The sequence below is a fragment of the Argiope bruennichi genome, chromosome 8 (genome assembly GCF_947563725.1).
Source record: "Argiope bruennichi chromosome 8, qqArgBrue1.1, whole genome shotgun sequence".
NCBI lineage: Eukaryota > Metazoa > Arthropoda > Arachnida > Araneae > Araneidae > Argiope > Argiope bruennichi.
Window position 1 is genome coordinate 101,618,681 of NC_079158.1, and position 20,317 is coordinate 101,638,997.

General features: G+C 30.4%; 1 protein-coding gene across 5 annotated transcripts in view; it reads left to right on the forward strand.

The window, feature by feature from the left end:
* The window catches only part of LOC129980850 (homeotic protein antennapedia-like), a 788,317-nt gene that overhangs the window by 522,022 nt on the left and 245,978 nt on the right, over positions 1-20,317 (forward strand). For all 5 annotated transcript variants that reach the window (XR_008785259.1, XR_008785261.1, XR_008785260.1 and 2 more), the window contains one exon: positions 816-860. The gene's annotated coding sequence lies outside the window, so the exon portion shown is untranslated. The remainder of the gene's footprint in view (positions 1-815; positions 861-20,317) is intronic.

The following is a 20,317-nucleotide window of genomic DNA, read 5'->3' on the forward strand; positions in this document are numbered from 1 at the left end:
GTCAAATTGAATTTCATCCAACTTGATTTATAACAAAAATTCATTAAGTTATAATAGACCAAGGGTTTATATAGGTTTCTGTTACAAAAATTACTTTAAATGTACCTTTAGAATAATTTGTACATCCGATAATTTGATAACTGAACTCTTAACAATCAATTAAATTAATACTTTCATAACTATTTATTATATAAAAGGGCAATCTATATATGAAAAAGTGAATGTTCGTTTGTTAATTTAAATTTTTCACAAATATATACCTTTTGATAGACTCCTTGATTAGTATTTCAAACTAAATTTAGCACAATGAATCTTAGCAATTAGAGGAATTAACTGCAGTAATAAAAATATTTTACAACCCTCTAACACTGGGGGAGGGGCCGACATAGGGATTGAATTTTGCTTTTTTTTTTCCCCTTCATTATCTTTGAACAAATTATCGTAAATACATTATTTTCATATCATTTTAAAATTCAAAACTTTAGCTTTATAGTAACATCAGTTTTATTGATATTACTATAAAGTTAAACATTCGTGTTACTATAAAGTTATTAATGTTACTATAAAGTTAAAATTACTATAAAAATTGATGTTACTTTATAGTAACATCAATTTTTTTCGAATTTTAACTAATTTAAACATTGTTTTTTACGTCGATATACTGTATAGGTGCATAAATTTTGTTCGTCATTATATACATATAGATTAAATAGAGACATAGAAAGCTGTTGATATTGCGAGATTGGTAAGCTACAAAAGATAAAATTTATTTTTATTGAATTTTTTATTAAAATTTATTTTTATGTTTTTTTTAGTTGCTGCAGAAATTGATAAACAGGCTGATTTTACAGAAATTAGGCGTAAGTACTTTATTCTTTTAAATTTTATTAATCTTATTATAATAAATAATACAATATTCATCAAATATAAAACAATTAATGTTATAAATGACTGAATTTTTTTTCTAATTATTAAACATTTAAAAAAGATTTATAATGAAAAATTATTTTTGAACTTAAAAGTGGATTAACAAAATGACTATAGTTGCTTTCTTTCTTAAGAAACCCAAATTCATTCTCTCACAATTTTTTTTTTTTTTGTAAAAGAATGCTGCAGAATCCTTTACAAGATTAAAAAAAATAATTACGAAACTAAGCATATTTGCACTTTGGTAATAAAATTCATTTGATCAAATTTAATTTTTTTTGCCTAGAAAAATACCAGTCAGGCACTGAAATTATTTTTACTTTATGAAATAATATATTAAATGATGAAAGTTTCAAAAAAATCTCCTGAATGAGCCCAATATGCCTGAATCGGCTTAAACTCAAGCATTACTTGTTAAATTGTGTGAAAGTCATTTAAACACTCTCTTTACTAAGCCCACCTTTGTCATTTAAACATTCTGTTTGCTAGTTGATCTTTATCATGTATTTCCTTGGTGAATTCTTGGCATGGAGATAATTGTAGGTCGAATCTTCTTGACTGACTTCCAAGAACTGTGGTCTATTCCTTGAATAGCAAGTTGCTGCAACTCACAGGAGGAATTAGACTTTGCTTTCTAAAGTCTTGGACCTACAAAAAGCATGTGCATACCGCTGTCTTTGATGGTCGGACAAAAAGTTTTAAAAAGTTTACGTATAAAATACTTCCAGTTTGCTTGTTTTGTAAACATGTGCAAACATATTTAAACTTAGTGTCTATCATCACAGTTTTATAAGTACATGAGCCATTCTGCCATTAGACAAAAAGTTTTAAATCCATAAATGCTTTGAAATTTTAATCTAAATAAAATAATTTGATTAATATGCTTCCGATATTACTGAAAGTATGAAATTTCTGTTAAGTAATTGATAATATTTGTTAAAACGATTCGTATTATTCACCTTAAAAATTGGAATGCTGTTTTATTTATTAATGATTATATGTTGTTTGTTTCCAACCACCGAAACTTTTGAAAAAAAAAATTCTAATTAGATATGTCATCATCTAGTAGGAATATATCGCAACACGTACAACTCGCAGTAATCACATTACCAATCATGCACTAGTTTCACAAATTTATTTTGGGTAAGTGAGTCTTTTAGATAAAATAATCTAAAGTCTTTCTGCATGTTAACAATTGTTCGTCAGTAGTTAGGAAACGAGGTGGAATATTTAAAAATGAAGTACAAAAAATTAATTTCTTGTCAATTTCATATGGATAATACGTCAGAGTTTGGTTTGACAATGCCGACTTTATGCCGTTATGAGAGTTTTTTTTCAGTTATTTTTTAAATATTTCCCAATATGCAATTTATAAACTATTCTCTTCATTTGAAATTGATATGAAAAACAGCTTCAAAACCGTCGATAAACTAATTAAGTGCCTTTTAATAAGGAAGAAATGCAAAACACCTGCTCATGAATAATTAGTCAAACTCGTCAAATTATTCCAGAATGAAATTAACAAATTAATTTATCACAAACATTGTATACATAATATCTCAGAATATGATTTTTATGATTCATTTTTATATCGAAGCATGTGAAACTGAGAATCTGACTTTTATGACTTTTTGAGAATGTTTATGAGTAATATATGGTTCCTAATACCTCAATCAACCTTGTAATACTTCATCAACCTTGTTTTCAACTCAACTGAATGGGGAAGGGAACCGTTTTTAAACCGTAGATAAGCTAAACTAGCTTTTGTCAGCATGTCTTATCAAAATAAGAAATGCAAATTATTGCCATCGAAAAATGATTAACACATTAAATAATTAAAAGTGACAAATAACTTTGCATAATTATTGCCATTAAAAATGATTTACACCAGAACAACGAAAATGTGTCGGCCGACGATGCATCAGAGCTTACTATGTTGACCTTAATGTATTAAACTAGGGCAAATAACTAGGAAGGAAATTTATAATATAACTTTTCTTGCCTATCCGAGAATATGTTAGAATACGAGCCAACAATTCAATTTTATATCGGATAATGTGAAATTCAACCCTGTGAGAGTGTTTATAAGTGATTTGTTTGTGCTTCCTAATCTCTCCAACCATCCTATTTAATTCAATCGAATAGGAAAAACAAGTTCATAACCGTAGATGATACTGATATGCTGCGGTAGATAACTTTTCAACATATATTAACTTTATGGAAGAAATATAAATGACTGCCCACCAAAAGTGTTACTAAACACTACTAAACGTTCAACTTAAGTGCGACAGTCATTAGTGCATCAAGGCTATACTATAATATGTTTAAAGCTTGGCGAAATAACTTTGAATGAAGTTTACATTCTAATTTAATCTGTAGGAACATCACAGAATATAATTTGACGATTCAATTTTGTATTTAATGATAAGACCAAGAGTAATATATTTTTATTCCCTAATTTATTTTGCACTAAATCAACCTATCCGATCGGATCTTTAAAAACTATTCAAACTCCTTTAAACACATATCTGCCTAAAAGAAGATATGCAAGCTGTTGTTCATCAAAAATGGTTAACATATAAAGCATGGCTCTACCATGCTTCTTAAATGTTTCAGACAATGACGTTATACCATTCTATGCTTAATATTTCAATTAATAGAAATTAACAAGAAGATGCTAACAATAGAATTTTCCACACCCACCCGAGAATATCACAGAATATGGCTTAACGTTTTCAATTTTGTATTGAATGAAAACAAGTAATATTTTTGTGTTCTTTAATATGCTTTTCACCTACCATCCTATTCAACTCGAATCGAAAAGAGCGAACAGTTCGGAAGCCTTAAATACTGTTTGTAATTCCACTCAAACGCAAGAAAAAGCTTCGTTGAAGAGAAATTAGCAATTTGAACCCCTGTTATCAGACGATGACACCACAACATACTATGCATAATGTGTTCAACTAATGGAAATTAACAAGAAGATGTTAACAATACAATTTTTCCCACACATCCGGGAATATCATAGAATATGGGCTTGAAGTTCCAATTTTGTATTGAATGAAAATTAGCAATATATTTCTGTTCTTTAACATGCTTTTCACCTACCAGCCTATTTTATTAGATCGAAAAGAGCATACAGTCCTGAAGCCTCAAATACTGATTGTAATTCCACTCAAACGCAATAAAGAGCTTCGTTGAGGAGAAATTAGTAATTTGAACCCCTCTCGGTTAACTGAGGTTTTCTCATAAATAATAGAGGAGTGAAAAAAACCCAGGAGAAACTAGTGCACCGACGGAGGAGTTAAATGAGCCTTTATCGGAGAGAAAGGTCTCCCTAATCGTTTTAAAAAGAGTAAATCATTTTTCTCCTCGATTTCCGATATTTAATAATTTTTGCCCCAAGTGCTATAATCGTGCGAAGGACGCCATACATCAAGTCGCTTTTCAATAACGGCCCTTTACGGATCCCTTTTCGCTCCTAATATAAGCAGCGACTGAACCACAGGTAATCAGCAACACACACCTGTTTATTAAAATCACACCTTGTACCGTTCTCTTTGCAATGCCTCCTCTCATTTTTTTATAAAGAAATAAATATTCTTTCACAGGAAAGAGAAAAATATTTCTGTTAAGATATTTTTTTTTTCCTTGCTTGCAAGAAGCAAAGTTTTAAGGAATAAATTAGAAAGGAAGAGGGGTGAAAAAAAAATCAGATGCTATGTTTTAGTCGAAAATCCAATAAGCGAATATTAATTTAAGTGAAGCTGAAAATTTAATTAGATCCTCGTAATTAGGTCACTAATTTTTGCCACTTTTTTTTCTTCCAATTTAAGGAACTTCGACAAACAAGTATTTCTCAACGTCTAAAGTGGGAAATAGTTTTCCTTGTCGTTCCTTAGATTTTTCTTTTTTAATTTGTTCTTCTATAATCAATCTCTTACTTTTTTTCTAGAGAGAAGAAAAACCCTTTATATCACCCCCTCCTTATTATATACCTGATATTGCTGCATGTTAGAAAAAAACGTACATAATTTTGTCTACCAACATTGAAGTTTTTGGTATAAATCCTCTTGGACCAGCATTTTCTTACTTCTTTAATAAGTTTCTTTATGTGTTTAGAAATAATATTCAAAATTAATCACCGTTTGATTGGAAATGGTATACTAATTTTTCCTTGACGTGAAAGATGATGTTTCAAAGGCAGTAAGAATATATTGATTAGTTTTTCTTTTGAGTCGATCACTTACCTCATGTCAACGATATATAAGAACTGCTTTAGTTCTTTATTTTAATTTTTCTCCTAAAGGTTCTGGACTTATTTTATGTTTTGTTTATAAACCTGTTTAGTTTGAATATCGTAATTCTATACTTGACAATATTATATGCATTTTTATGGGAATTTAGAATTTTATTTGAACATAGCAATGACATGCCTTTAATAATACAAGCATATTTGCCTGAAAACAAACTTTGTAAACACTAGATATGCTTTACTTAAATGATAAAATAAAAAGAAATTTAATTAGATTAAAACTTCGAATTTGAACCATCGTAGTATAATGTTTTAAACTTGATTTGTCTGCCTTATATAATTTTAAAATTTACTTTCAGTTAAAGTAGCGATAACGTCAATCCAAAAAATTATTTAATATACTCAGCTTGAAGTACAAACTCATTAATTAAAATAATAAAGAAACATTTTTGTAGAAATAAGCCTAAAATGCTTTTAAAGATTTATTAAATTTTGAACAATCGAATTGTACGGAAATATAAACTGTATGACTATAAAAATAATTTAGTTTTAAATAATGTAAAGCGATGTAAATATAATTTTTGTTGAGTAATGCTTCAAAATTGGTGAGGATAAATATAAAAATTTCAATTACTTCTAATCAAAAAACTAATTAAAAATTTCATTTTTTTTTCTTTTTTTGTAAACGATAGAATGTTGCATACAGAGAATCGTCAACTCGAGACTTTGATCTAGACTTTCTTGAATTCGTAAAACATATTTTTAGCATTGCGTCTATTTATGAATGTGATATCTCAACAATGCTTTGAGTTAGGAAGAAGAAATTTGGTATATAGAATTTAGCCTAAATTTGCAGATTTCTATCAGTTTTGACTGAAATATTGAACAAATAAATGAATGTCTGTTTTGCTTGAAATTCGAATACAAGTTTGATTCGATTCGATTATGAGTAAAACTCAAAAATTGTAAGATGTAAAGAATAGGTAGATTAAATTTAGTGTTTATAATGTATATTCGTATTAAATTTTGAACCAATCTGTCTCAGAGTAAATACAATTACTCATAAACACAATGATTTAAATCAATGAAGTTCGGTACGTAATCTTGCGATTACGACTATAGTTCTAAACCATATTTAAGTTTCAATTAGTCGGCAAAAGGTTACCCTTACCTAAGATTCAAAAATTTATTTATAGAGAGAATAATAGCACCGTTATTTGAGTTTATGGGAGAATACTCTTTCAAGTTTTTTTATGAATATCCTCTTCTTAATATATAACTACCTATACGAGAAATTTAATAGCTCCAGGTCCAGCAATTTAATTCGAAAATCGTTTTAACTGCTTTATGATTTTCTGCCTGTACTCCATCCAATAAATATTATTTATATATTAAACTATAGCCAATATATATTGACATTTTATTGGCCGCACATCTACGCAGAGTCGCCTGGTACCAACATTAATTTTGAAGAATTAATTAAAAAAGATTGTTTACTTTCATCAATTACACAAAGAGTGTGATATCGGCGAATTACCTTCTGTGGTAACATCATACATATTTTGTATGAGCAAACACTAACAGTTGTTTCCGGCTATCACACACATGTTGTGTGAGTGTCTATTAAATTGTTAACATACTATTGAGAAAACAGTGAAAATAACATGGTGATGCAAAATGTTTGCATCCAAAATTGGAAGAATTCGAGTCATGCAATCCCAGATTTTTTTAGTGAAATATCTGAGGTTAAATCTAAGTAATTATATTTCTAAAACTTGTCTTTTCTAAATATGTTTGCTAGAAATTACTATTAATTATAACTATTGTTATTATAGTAAGTGGTTTTTGTTATTGTAGCTAATTACTGTACTGAATGGTTATTTGATTTTTTAAACTAAAGTTACAACATGAAGTTAACCAGGTTTCAGTGCACCGACATTATTTAAAAAATAGTCTAGATAAGTAATATGGCACTTAGAGTGGCAGCATCTTCAACAAACAAGTCATTTTAGGAAAAACTGTAAACGTTTGGGCCACTTTCATGGCAAATCCTTAATGATATCGAATTCAATTGGAAAGTTTTGGTTTTGGGTTATAAATATATTATCTGTATTATTACTTTGCAAGATTTTTTCCCCAGTGAGTTTCATTTAATTAGTGTCAAGCTTAAAAGAGTCGTTACTTTTTTTGGCACATATATCATAAAGTTTATTTTTAATAGTGATCAGGTGGAAAATTCTTGAATCATATATATTCTAACCTTTGATGCTTCGGTCATTGATACGTGGCTGTTGAATTAGGTACTCTCCAACGCAAACCTGAGGTAGATCTTCTGTGAAACCAGTTCTCTAATTTCAAACCTTACATCTAAACTAATGCAGCCAGTATCAGCCCAAAGAAAATACAGTAAAACCTCAATTATTCGGTAATATCAGATCTTTGAAAAAATTCCCGGATCATTGGAAATTTAAAAATTTAAAAATATTTTGAAAAGTAAAATTTATTTTTCTTGTACAAAATCTTACGAAATTCACCGAATGTTATAAATATTGCCCAATATAATACAAAATCCTATCTTTATATCGCGACAAAGGCAATGAAAACCGCATGCAGTGATTTGTTTCACTTTTAATGCTCCCATCCATTCGTCCAGAAACTTTAGATTGTAATAGAAGTAGGTTTTATACAATATCTAATTTCTGAGACCTCTACAGTTTTAATGCTCCCAATTCTGTCTTCTGAAAATCTCGATTATAAGAGAAACGGCTGTTACCGTGACAAATTTCTGAGAGTCTATTGCTTTAATACTCTCAATTCAACCTTCTAAAACCATTGGATTATAAGAGAAGCAGGATTGGTATAACACCGGATTTTCGAGTGTCTACTGTTTTAACGCTCCCATTATGCCCACCTGTAAGCACTGAAGTGTAAGAGAGTCAGGACTGATACACTGCAGTATTTCTGAGAGTCTACTGCTTTAACGCTCCTATTGGCCCTTCTGAATAACACTGGACTATGAGAAAAGTAGGATTGATATGTATATGATACGACTGTTCTGTGAATGTATTGCTTTGATACTATCTTTTGACCTTCTGAAAACGTCGGAATTTAAATTAGACAGGATTGATACAATGCCGGAGATCTGAGAGTCTGCAATTTCATCACTCTTGGTACGCCCATTATGCGCCGGACTATAAAGGCAGTATTGATACAGTGCAAGGATGGATGGATGGATGTTGGATTTTTATGGCGCAAGAGCCAAAATTGGCTTTGCTGCGCCAAAAACAAGTGGTATGTATATATTGCCATATGATTGTTAAACAAAACATTTCCTCAAGGTTAAAATACAAACAACGTTTTACACTTATAAAAAGAAAGCACAATAAGTTTAAAGGACAAAGATCTTAAAATTATGACTCCAGTTATGGAAAAAATTCCTAGAAAATGTTTAAAATCCTTATAGTATTCATATACAATGGATAAAATTTATAGTTCTTAAAAATTCAAAGATATTCCTGTGAGGGTGTTCCCCACCAATTCATTCATTTCCAATGTTGATGAATTAGAAAACCGCATACGATGAGAATGAAATTTAGGACACTGAATTAAAATGTGCAAAACTGTAAGCTTAACGTTGCAGTCTGAGACAGTGCAAGATTTTTGCAAATCTGCTGCTTTAACGTTGCTCGTTCGCGCGGTTGAAAGCACCGGATTACAAAGCAACGTTCAGACAGCCCGTTCGCGCCTTGAACCCGTTGCATTTTGTCCTCTTTCCCCTCACCTGTGATTTTCCAAGATTCTTTGATGTCTTTTCATTTTACCGACAATTTACGAAAAGCTCCAAATTGTCATCCATAGGCGAGAGTGGTCCTACAATTGTCCAGATTTCAGATTTACGACCATATCCGTAAAGGCAACGGTAACGGGTCTTGTCAGAACTGATGCACTGTCGTATTTCTGAGTCTAATGCTTAAAGTTCCTATTGAGAGTCTACTGTTTTAATGCTACCCATTAACTCTTCTGAAAACAGTGAATTATAAGAGAGGCAGGATTGATATAGTAATAAGGTCATGCGAATGCACTGCTTTGACACTAACCATTCACCCATCTAAAAACACCGGAACTGCAAAATAGACAAGACTGATATAATGCCGGAGATCTGAGACTCTACAACTTTAACGCTCCCATTATGCCCAATTGAAAACACTGTATTATAGAGACAATACTGATACAGTGCAAGATTTCTGCGAATCTACTGCTTTAACGCTACCCATTCACACGTTTGAAAGCACCAGATTATAAGAGAGGCAGGATCTGCCAGATTTCTGATAATCTATTATAAAATGAGGTTTTGATGAACCTATAATATTTAAAAAACTGATTTAGTAATTGAATAAAAAAAATGTCAGTTAAAAGTATTACTTATTTATAAGGTTCTAAAAAAAATCTAGGTCCCACTCCATTATTGCATCCTTACTCTTGGTAAATAGACAGACGCTCCCCAAAGATCTTCTGAAATTACTTGATACATGTTCCTCTAATGTAAGATTCTTAAAAGCAATATTTACTGAGGAGATTACGCGGCGCTGGTTCATTTGTCAATAACTTCTGTCCTAGAAGCGATGGCTTTTTTCCGCTTTCCTCCCCTCTCGCGCTGACCTACACAGCGAACCCCATATCCATAACGGCCGCATAATTGACTGCACGGCGTCACTTTTTGCGCCTCCACCGACGATCAAACAATATTTTCACTTTTTTAAACAAGAAAGTTCTATCCTTTTCCAGGCTTTTGTTTCAACGTATTTTTTTCCCTTCCTAGAACGTAACAGTTATGGTCTTGAACATATTGAGGTACAACACTGGTTGTAATAATAAATGTGGTGTATAACAATAGATGGAGAAAGACCAATATCAGAGTGAGATTTATTTTAAAATGCAGTACAAAGAAACGATGTTCCATATTGGAGATGTTTATTATTTATTTATTCATATAAGAAATGTGATATATACTTTAGTTGGTTTTTTTTTTCCCATTGAGATTAGTTGATTACTGAAAAAAATTTGATTTGGAAAAGAATTATTGCATTGCATTAGCTTCCAAAGGAAAATAATTAGAGAATTCGTAAAAATAATCCATGAAATGCATACAAATAATGTAAGTCAGCCATCTGATTCTCCGACCCGCCACGAAGGCACACGGATTTAAACCAAAAACTGAATGACTGGACCACCGGAACAGCAACACTGTTTCAGTCCTAAGGACCATCACCGGCAACTGTACAACCCTCCCCGAAGGAAGTACGCCCCTTCATAGATAGGAGCAGTCAGATCCCCCACCTATTTGTGTACCCTCTAGGGTGGCGAGATCCAACCACCAGTATCTTATCTTTATTTCGAGGTGCCCCCCCGGGGGTAATAAAATAATGTAAATTAAACTTCACATTTCAGCTAACAGTTGCAGAAAATTAATATCTAGATACACACACGCGTCCACATACGCACATGAATGATCACAATAAAAAAGTTTTTAAAAAAGTAAAAAAAAAAAAAAAAAAAAAAAAGCAGTTTCCGACGTCGTTGTTGTACTGTTCCTAATTTTCTTTAGCATAAACGAGGAAATCCATTTATGCTTGGCTGTAAAAAATAGCTTTAGGTGTGTTTCACATAATTAAAATGCAAAGTAATTCAGTCATTTCTTCTACTAGACCATTTCTATAAGAGTTAAAATTTTTCAAGGTCTGATGCTTTAATTAATTCAATTATATTTTCATTTTCATTTTCTTAAATTCTATAGAGGCACTGATGGTGTATTAAAATTCCAAAAAAAATCATCATCCATTTTTCATAAAATTTAAAGTTTTAGCTCCTCTCAGAATCCGAAAATATATATATATATATATACTTATGCTAATTTTTTATGTATTTGCATGTCAATTCGTGATAACAATCGGATAAAAGAATGAGATTTTTCATGCAACTCTTGCACTAAATTTGCAATTTATTTATTTTTGTCCAATCAAATTTCTATTTATATAAGAGAACAGAAAGATGTACTTAAAAAAAAAAAATTCAGCTTGCAGATCTGCGAGGCTAATTTTCCCACTAGTTGGCTGAGTTATTCAACGACAAAAATTATGATAAACTGTAATTATTTAGAACATGCTATTTGCAATTTTTTTTATCACTTTTTATAATTTAACTTGAATTTTAAATTTTTCATGTGCAGAAAGTTGAAACTAACTCGTTTGTAGATCATCTGCATTTAAATGTTTTATTATTACGGTTTGCAAAAATATGTGCTGTTCAAAAACTGTTTTCATGGATAACGCATGAAAATCAATAAATATATACCCTCCTACTGTAGGGTCAAAGGGAGGTGGGAGGGGGAGCTTAAAATGTCTGAGACCTTTAACAGATTCTAAATTCAAAATATCCTAAATGATCTCATTGATAAAAAGATATTATAGGAATAAGAACTTATCTATGTCGATAAAAATTTAAATATTTTTTATTTCGATGGGAATAAATATTTTTCTATTAATAAAAATTAAAAGCTTAAATAAAATTAGTAGGGCTTTAAAAAACCCTTTTCTAATACTAAACCTCGCCGTCAATCTCAGTACCTTTTAATATGAGAATTAGTAAATTTAATGGAAGTACGCGGGTTTACTTAAACTAGTATTTAGTTTTATGCATTAAATTATATAAAGGATTTCGTCATTCAAAAGATCTGCTTCTTTCAACTTCTTAAATTAATGTTTGCCTTTTTCTTTTCAAAGAAATTTTATATTTATTCAGAAGAATTCTAAATAAAAAATTTTGGGGGGGATAAATAAAAAAGCACTTCATTCCACTGCTTTTTAATGATTCAAAACTTCTCAAAAGGAATAGTTGCAAAAGTTTAAGAGAAACGCGAATATCCAATTACATTTGTTTTGTCTTTAAAACTGTTCTACATATTTATCAAAAAAATTAATGAATAAATAAATAACGGGAGATGATAAAAGTTCTTTAATCTCTCTTCCGTTTTTTTAATTACCATTTTTCAAAACAGACTGGAGAATTTACGAAGGGAAGAGTAAAGGGGATAAAAAAAAAAAAAAAAGATAGCATGAAAAAAAAAAAAAGAACAAGAACTTCTATTTACAAATGCGTTGTTCTCTAAGCCTGACTAAATGGTAAATGCGCTCATTAAACTTAGGTGAGGAGAGTGACGCCATCATTAGACGCATTTCTTTCGGACCTGCAATTTTTTTAAGCAAGCGTTGTTGCGCCGGCGAGCTATTTAATCTCGATTCTCACAATTAAAACTCGTGAAAAGTGTGACAAAAGGTATTTCAGAAACTCAGGGTTGAGCAGAAAGAAAGAAGGGGAACAGGGAAGGCAGGGTGAAAAAAAAAAGTTCTTCCTAATCGTCCCCTGCAAATTCTCTGGTATGGCAAACTCTTTAAAGAGTGTCCATTCATAACACCTCCAAAGAAACCAAAGTCACGATGCTCATGTTTCATTGTGACGTACGGGGAAAGGACCGAGCTTTAAAAACAACAACGCATACTCTAGTATAAATTAAAAGCTGAGAATAAATTAAAAGCCGACCGACGACGCAAAAATCTCTCTTATATATAAATCGAGTATCGCTCCTGCCATCGAAGATCGTCTCTCATTTTTCTTTCAACAGACGACACCGAATCGTTTAAAAATGCATCGCGTGTTTCTATTATTTATAATCGCAGGTATGCGTCGGATTTCAACGATTCAACATTTTTACCTCGGAAGTTCATTAAATTATCTGAATTTTCGTGTTTTATGCATATATCCATATCTCTCCCATTTCTTAAAATTCGTTTTAAATATTTATTCAGATTCCTAAATCATTTTCTCACCGTCGCAGGAATGGGAAACGGATATTTTTATTTTTCAGAGAACTTGTTTAATTGATTAGATAAAGACTTGAAAACTTTTAAATTTGTAGGAAAAAAAAATTGAAGTGGATTCTTCTGCAAATATTTTTAAATGAAAATGAATAAGTCAATAAACGCATTTTTATTCGATTTGTAGTTGAAAAGAAAGCGTATAATATATAGTTTTGAAGTGCTAAATTCATTGTTACATAGTATTCGAATTGAAAGAGTGTTCTGAAAAATGCCTGCTGTAGCAACATGGCATTAATGAAATTTATCAAATGCAGACTTTTATTCATTGTTGTTATTAATATATCAACTACGAAAAGAAAATATATTCCGTTTGGGTCACAATTATTTATACAAGCAAGCATTGCTTATGTAGACGAAAATGTAATATAACAGGAAAAAGAAAAATGCATTTAATATAATATATGCAGTACCGAATATTAAATTTACAGCTATGATATTGTTACAAATTTCTAGTGCTGCTTCTCTGCGCAGTAAGTCTCTTAATAGAAAAGATTGTCATACAGATAGCTTTAAAGGATGCCGGATCAATGACCCCCACTTTGGTGATAATCTTGTTGATTATTTGGCTACTTGGCGGTGACTTTGGTGACGAAATAGAAGATTCCAGAAACAGCTAGAATCTTGGGGATCGCAGCGAGACCATGCATGCAATCAAACCGAGGTCAGTGGCATGATCTTGTAATCCAGCCACATTGGAGATCGAGATTGTCGGAGGCGTAAGGTTCGGAATTCGATCCTCTCTGCTTAAAAAAAAAAAAAAAAGTAAAAAGAAAAAAAAGAAGAAAAAATTGTAAAGAAAAAAGAATTTTGGGGATAGCTCCATTAAAACGCGAATGATGGTGATCTTTTTGAAACTTTCTTTACCTTATCACGAAAATCAAAGGACTCCAAGAGACAGATGCAGTTAATTAATATTTTGTGGAGTAGCGGCAGTTGAGTTCAGCTTAAGTGAGTTAAAAATAGCATATTATTCTAGAGGAGTGGGCAGCTGCGTGAAGTCTCTTTCCTGCGAGTTTTCTCTAAGTACTTTGCGCTGTTACAGTTGTTTATTACCAGTTTGCTGCTTCCGTGCTACTGCAAAGCATGTTTCCGCTATGTTTTGTTGTCAGTAAATTCGTGATTTCGTGTAGAATATAGTGTCGTAATTTGCTGTTGAGTCTGTTTGACTTTATTCACCGAACACCTACAGCACCAGAGCTGATTTTTAGATAAAATTGTCCACAATAGTAGACAGAAATGTATGAAGCGTTGCCAATAAACGAAACTGGCCTTTAAACAACTTATGTAATCAAAAAACAATTAGTTAGACACATCGCAATAAAATGAATCTTTAAAGACAGCATTTTTTAAAGCTCTATGTCAATCTGCTGCCTTGCATATTCTTGGCATTCTGAATCCATTATTCTTTGAAACTTAAATAATTACATTGAAATACACAAAATGAAACTACAGCTGATTAAATTACAAAAATATGTTTAAATGAATAGTGAAAGAATAACAAAAGTGTGTCTCTTTTCATTCTCTTCTAGACTCTTGAATCTGTATGGCACTTCGGGTGTTAAATATCTGACTGATCATGATACATTATTAATAAGGATTTGATATCGTGTTTATTCATCATATGCTCACTTATTTATTCGTAAGTTTAATTAAGGAACATAAAGCAAAAATCCTTTTGTGCAGCAAATGACTATTAAATTTTTAACGAATGAAATACTGTTGAAATTGGACAAGGTATAAGTGCCCAGAGCATAATGATACTCTATCTAAGTCTTAAGCATGCAAAGAGCATAAAGTGTTTCAAATTTTCCGGGGAAAAGTTGACTCACAATCATTTCTATAGAACAAGTGTAGCTAGAGTAAAATTCATAGAATATTGCAACTTTCTTCATGAATAGTAAAAATTTATCTATTATATATTTCAATTAATTGTTGGAAAATCTCGTCAGAGATACTTTGCGATGTTTAGGCATTCAAAGAAGTTTGAATAATCGCCACTGCATTATCGGAAGACGAAATTAAGGACGACCCTTATAAAGCCATCAGGGGTTACTATACAATTCCTCTCGTAGGAGGTACATTCTCTCATGAAAGTGGAAGTAACTCAATCCCACAGTCTTAATGTACCTATTTATTGACTGGAAGCCAATCATTGTACCTGAAATTTCTCATTCCTGTTAAATACCTACCGGTGGGATAGACCTTTCGGAAAAGTTTAAAACAGAACATCATTTCCGAAGACGTACAGTCCTATTTGCAATTCTGTTCAGTTTCTGTGAAAGACTTCGTGCGCTTAAAGCTATACAAGAAAAATTGGTGAAACTTTTCTGGACAATATTTAAACATTCTTTCTATAGACTAAACTTAGTACCTTCAAATTACTATCTGTTTCGGCCTCTAGAAAGAAGTGTTAGGATCGGCTTTCATTGGCTAAAAATATAAACGAATGTGTTGTATTTGGTTTTATGCCCTTAGAACATCTTTTTATCATTCAGAATTTTTTTTAAAAATCTCGTTTCTTTGAAAAGGTTGTGTTGGTATTAAAGAAGTATATTTAGAAAAATGATACTATATGATTTGTGTTAATAATTTTCCAGACACTCGGTTAGTAATTTTTCTTTTGAAAAGTGTATTCTTTATGCTTGGCTCATTCTCGATAAACAGCGAATTTTAAATCTTGTTCATAAGATAGTAAATTTTAATTTCTTTATGTGCAGAGCAATTACATCTGGAAATTATTGTCAGATTAAATATTATTTAGAATAATAGAAAATTTCAAACTTTTTATTTTTATTATTATTATTTACCGAATCTGCATATCAGTATAATTTTTCCTGAATTGTTTTCATTAATTTTAAATTCACTTTCTTAAATTATATCTCTGATATGAATGAAAATAATTCAATAAATATACTTCAGCAATTTAATGCGATGTTGTTTTGAAAATTCCATTCCGAAAAGCAAATAAACTCGCTGCCTCTTTTCTAAGTACACTTCTTAACTCATTTAAAGGATCTTCAGCTTACTGAAAACATCAGAAACCAGAAGCTATATAGAGTTTCTGTTGAACCCAATAAAAATATGAGTTTTTCCTCCATGAAGTATGTTCGGTGGCCAAAAAACAACCTTTTACGACGTCTGATACTAATGCCTTTTACGCTGGGACCAATCAATTATACCAAACTACAGAACGAACAACGAACAGTTATGTTTCCACTAAATCTGACCCACGGGTATTTTATTATCTTCGAGATTACGAGCCGTTTTCTTGTTTTTGTCCAGAAGAACTCGATCTGTCATTCCTTTTCATGCAAGAAATTAAGGGACCCCATAAATTTCGGGATGCAATATTTTAAATAAAATATTACGAGAATCTTTGTCCTAGGAAATGATTTTTATTTTAACCTTTCTGAGTTTGTTTTGAAAAACGAATGTGGGAACAATCGAAAAGGGATATGACCTTTTAAGTAAATGGAACACTTGACGTTTTTAGATAATTTTTTGTTCTTGCTTTTTGAAAATCGAGAATGAGTGTAATTTCATGTCATTTGATGCAAAAAATAACTATAAAGAAAATGGCAGAAAATATTATTTAAACTAGTCATGCACTAAATTAAAAAATATTTTTAAAAATGGCAGAATTTAGGAAGTTTTAGTATTTTGAGAAGACATTTAAAAATATCAATCATATTTCTAAATTAAAAAAAAAGAAAATTGTTTTATTTATTTATTTGGAAATTTATCATATTAATATATTTTTTTCATTCATTGCTTTAACAACATAATTAAAACCTTTCTTAGCTCATAAATTAATATTCTTGTTAGATCTGTCACAGGAAGATTCATATTTAATCAAAATCAGCAAATTTCAGTTCTTTATTTTGCTTTTCCTTTTCTTTTCTATCATTTACCTGTTATGAGAAGAGTAAAATCAGAAGGAAATACCTTTGAGAGAATATATCATTAGTAATTAAAATAAAATAAGATTGTTCGTATTATTTCATGCCTGAAATTCTTGTATGGAAACAAAAAAAAAATCATTCTTGGATTTCTTTTTCTTTGAAAACTTATTGTGACCTTTGATGTACATTTGGAACGAAAATACATTTATCAATAACAGGCAAAAATTCATATAATTGTTGAAGAAAAAATATAAATTTAAGAAAAAGAACTATAACATTTCTTAATTCCTTTATGCATGTTTTTAATGAAAAGTTAACAGGTAATAGAGTTACTTAACCTCATTTTGGATTGCAATCATCACCTATTTTTCTAAAAAAATATTTCAAAATAAAGGTAACTGATTCAAATATTTCGACTTTGAAGTGTTAATATAATTCCTTTCCTTTATGCATGTTTTTAATGAAAAGTTAACAGGTAATAGAGTTACTTAACCCTATTTTGGATTACAATCATCACTAATTTTTTAAAAAATATATATTTCAGAATAAAGGTAATTGATTCAAATATTTCGATTTTGAAGTGTTAATATAATTGCTTATTACAATTTGTGTCTTTCATTCACCTTATCTTCAGCAAAAATATTTTGTAGAATGTAGTATCATGCTTGTCAATTCATCTTTGACTTATTCCCATATAATTAAATAGTATAAGTAATTAAATGGTATATTTGGCATTCTCTGCATCGTTTAAATAAACAGTATCTGAGATCGATACATAATATGATCATGGAAATTGAAAACCATTATAATATATACATTTTTCTAACCTTTCACTTTCAAATTACATTCTTCCAGATTTTTCATGCTCAAAATATTATTTAAGATTCGATTTTCATAGACCCAACGATAAAATATAGAATTTATAATTCTGTTTCAGAAGATTCATCCATTCGCGTTCCACCTTTTCTTTTCTTTTTGAAAAAATTTACCAAACAAACTAATTTTTGCTTGCATATATGCCTGTTTGGAAAAAAAAAAAAAAAAAAAAAACATCAAGACTTTGAAGAAATTACATTAAGTTGAAGAGTACTTTATACTTTGAAGAAATTTTTTGAAAAAAAAAATTACCTAGCAAACAAATTTTACCTTGCATCTGTGTCAGTTTGAAAAATTATAGTTAGTTATATCAATTAGTAAAGTTGGGGATAAGTCTTTGCTGTCGAAATGTTGATATTTAATTTAGTAACAAATACATCTGAGAGTTGGTAACAAGCATACTGATCATAAAGAGTAGCTACAGCAAATAATGCAATCCTTACTATGCTAGTAAGAGTGAACACATCACGAATTGAAAAGAAAGAAAAGAAAAAAGTATATTTCCTTGTATACTTCCAACTGAAACCGTGAGAGCAAAATCTCTGAGTAAATAATGAGGATATAATTTCTGTTCCCTGGGAATACCATAAAGCATGGAGGGGGCCGGCAGTTTGTACCGTCACGGCTAACTAACTGTCCTGCAGCTAAATCTGAGGGAAAAAGCTGTGACGTATGGAGAAGCAGGACCACGAGAGTTAATCACAAATGATTCATTATTTTCTCCAGTCAGGTGATGAAAGATGTTCCTGCTGCTCCCGGGTTTCCAGGGGGAAATCATGCATTTGCGTTTTTAAAAGAATTTCCTGCGCTCCGTTTTCAAGTGGCATTTCATTTATTTCTGGTCGGGAAGGGAAGATTTGCGCATTTTTGACAGTTTTCAAAATCCTCGCACCTCTAGAGACAGTAGATGTAGGAGGACGTTTGAAATCCTTAGGTGTATAAAGTGCTCCAGTTTAGAATAAAAATGTAGCATTTAAGCTGGAAGTGTTATTTTATATCGTTATAATTTAAAGCCCGACAATTACATTGAATAGAACATAATGCATCTTAAATTCATTATTTTTAACTTCTGAATGGATTTTTTTTATTGGCTCTATCCAAATAAAAATTAAAAAGCTCTGAAAAATTTCATTTTATTTCAATATTATTATTTCGAATAGTGTTGAAAAAGATATAGCGTGGTAGGAATTATTATTTGGTTTTTGTGTTTTCACCGTTAAACTGGAAGTGTTATTTTATATCGTTATAATTTAAAGCCCGACAATTACATTGAATGGAACGTAATGCATCTTAAATTCGTTATTTTCACCTTCTGAATTGATTTTTTTTATTGACTCTATCCAAATAAAAATTAACACTCTCTGAAAAATTTCATTTTATTTCAGTATTATTATTCCGAATAGTGTTAAAAAAAGATATAGCGTGGTAGGAATTATTGTTTTGTTTTTGTCCTTTCACCGTTAAGCTGGATGTGTTATTTTATATAGTTATAATTTAAAGGGCGACAATTACATTGAATGGAACGTAATGCATCTTAAATTCAGTTTTTATTTAATTTCTTGTTGGCTATATCCAAATAAAAATTAACAACCTCTGAAAAAATTAATTTGATTTCAATATTATTATTTCTAATAGTGTTAAACGAAATATAAAGCTATAGTATTATTGTTTTTTTTAATCCTTTTATCGTTTTATTATGGTTTTGTCTTCCTTTTATTGTCTGTGGAATAAAAGCAAGAGTTTTGATTGAAAAATCTGGATTTATGAATTATTTGCAGATTTTTGAACTATCACATTTTTTTCGAGCAATGACCTTTGATTCATTTATAAATCCAGAACACTCGACACTTTCATTATTTTATCACGGAATTCAAAAGAGAATACCATCTTATTTTTACCGCTCAATAAGTTTCCCCAAATTTAAAAGAAACTAATGTGTCATTTATTTCATTAAATTCAGTGCTTTTCATATTTGATATTTATATTCTCGGGAATGATAATAAGGTTAGTATCTTCTACATCTACGAATAAGCCATACACATTCATTAAAATTTGAACTCTGAACTTTTAGATTTATTTATTATTTATATGTTATTATATGTAATTAATTATTTATTTGTTTCATTAAATTTAATGCTTTTCATATGTGCCTTATATTCTAAAAATATAATTTGTGTATATGTTTTCTACATAAACATACAGAATGTATTACATTCTGTATTATTCTGCATTTTTAGTAGACATATACCATTCATAGATATAGAATTGTATATGTCTTCTATATGAACACATCTTGCACATTTACAAAACACTGAACGAGGATCTTTCAGAGTGATCTTATTATTTTTAGATTTAGAATATTGTGAAATTCATCATAACGGTGATTTTGAATGGATTGATATACTTGGTGTTCCTATGAACGT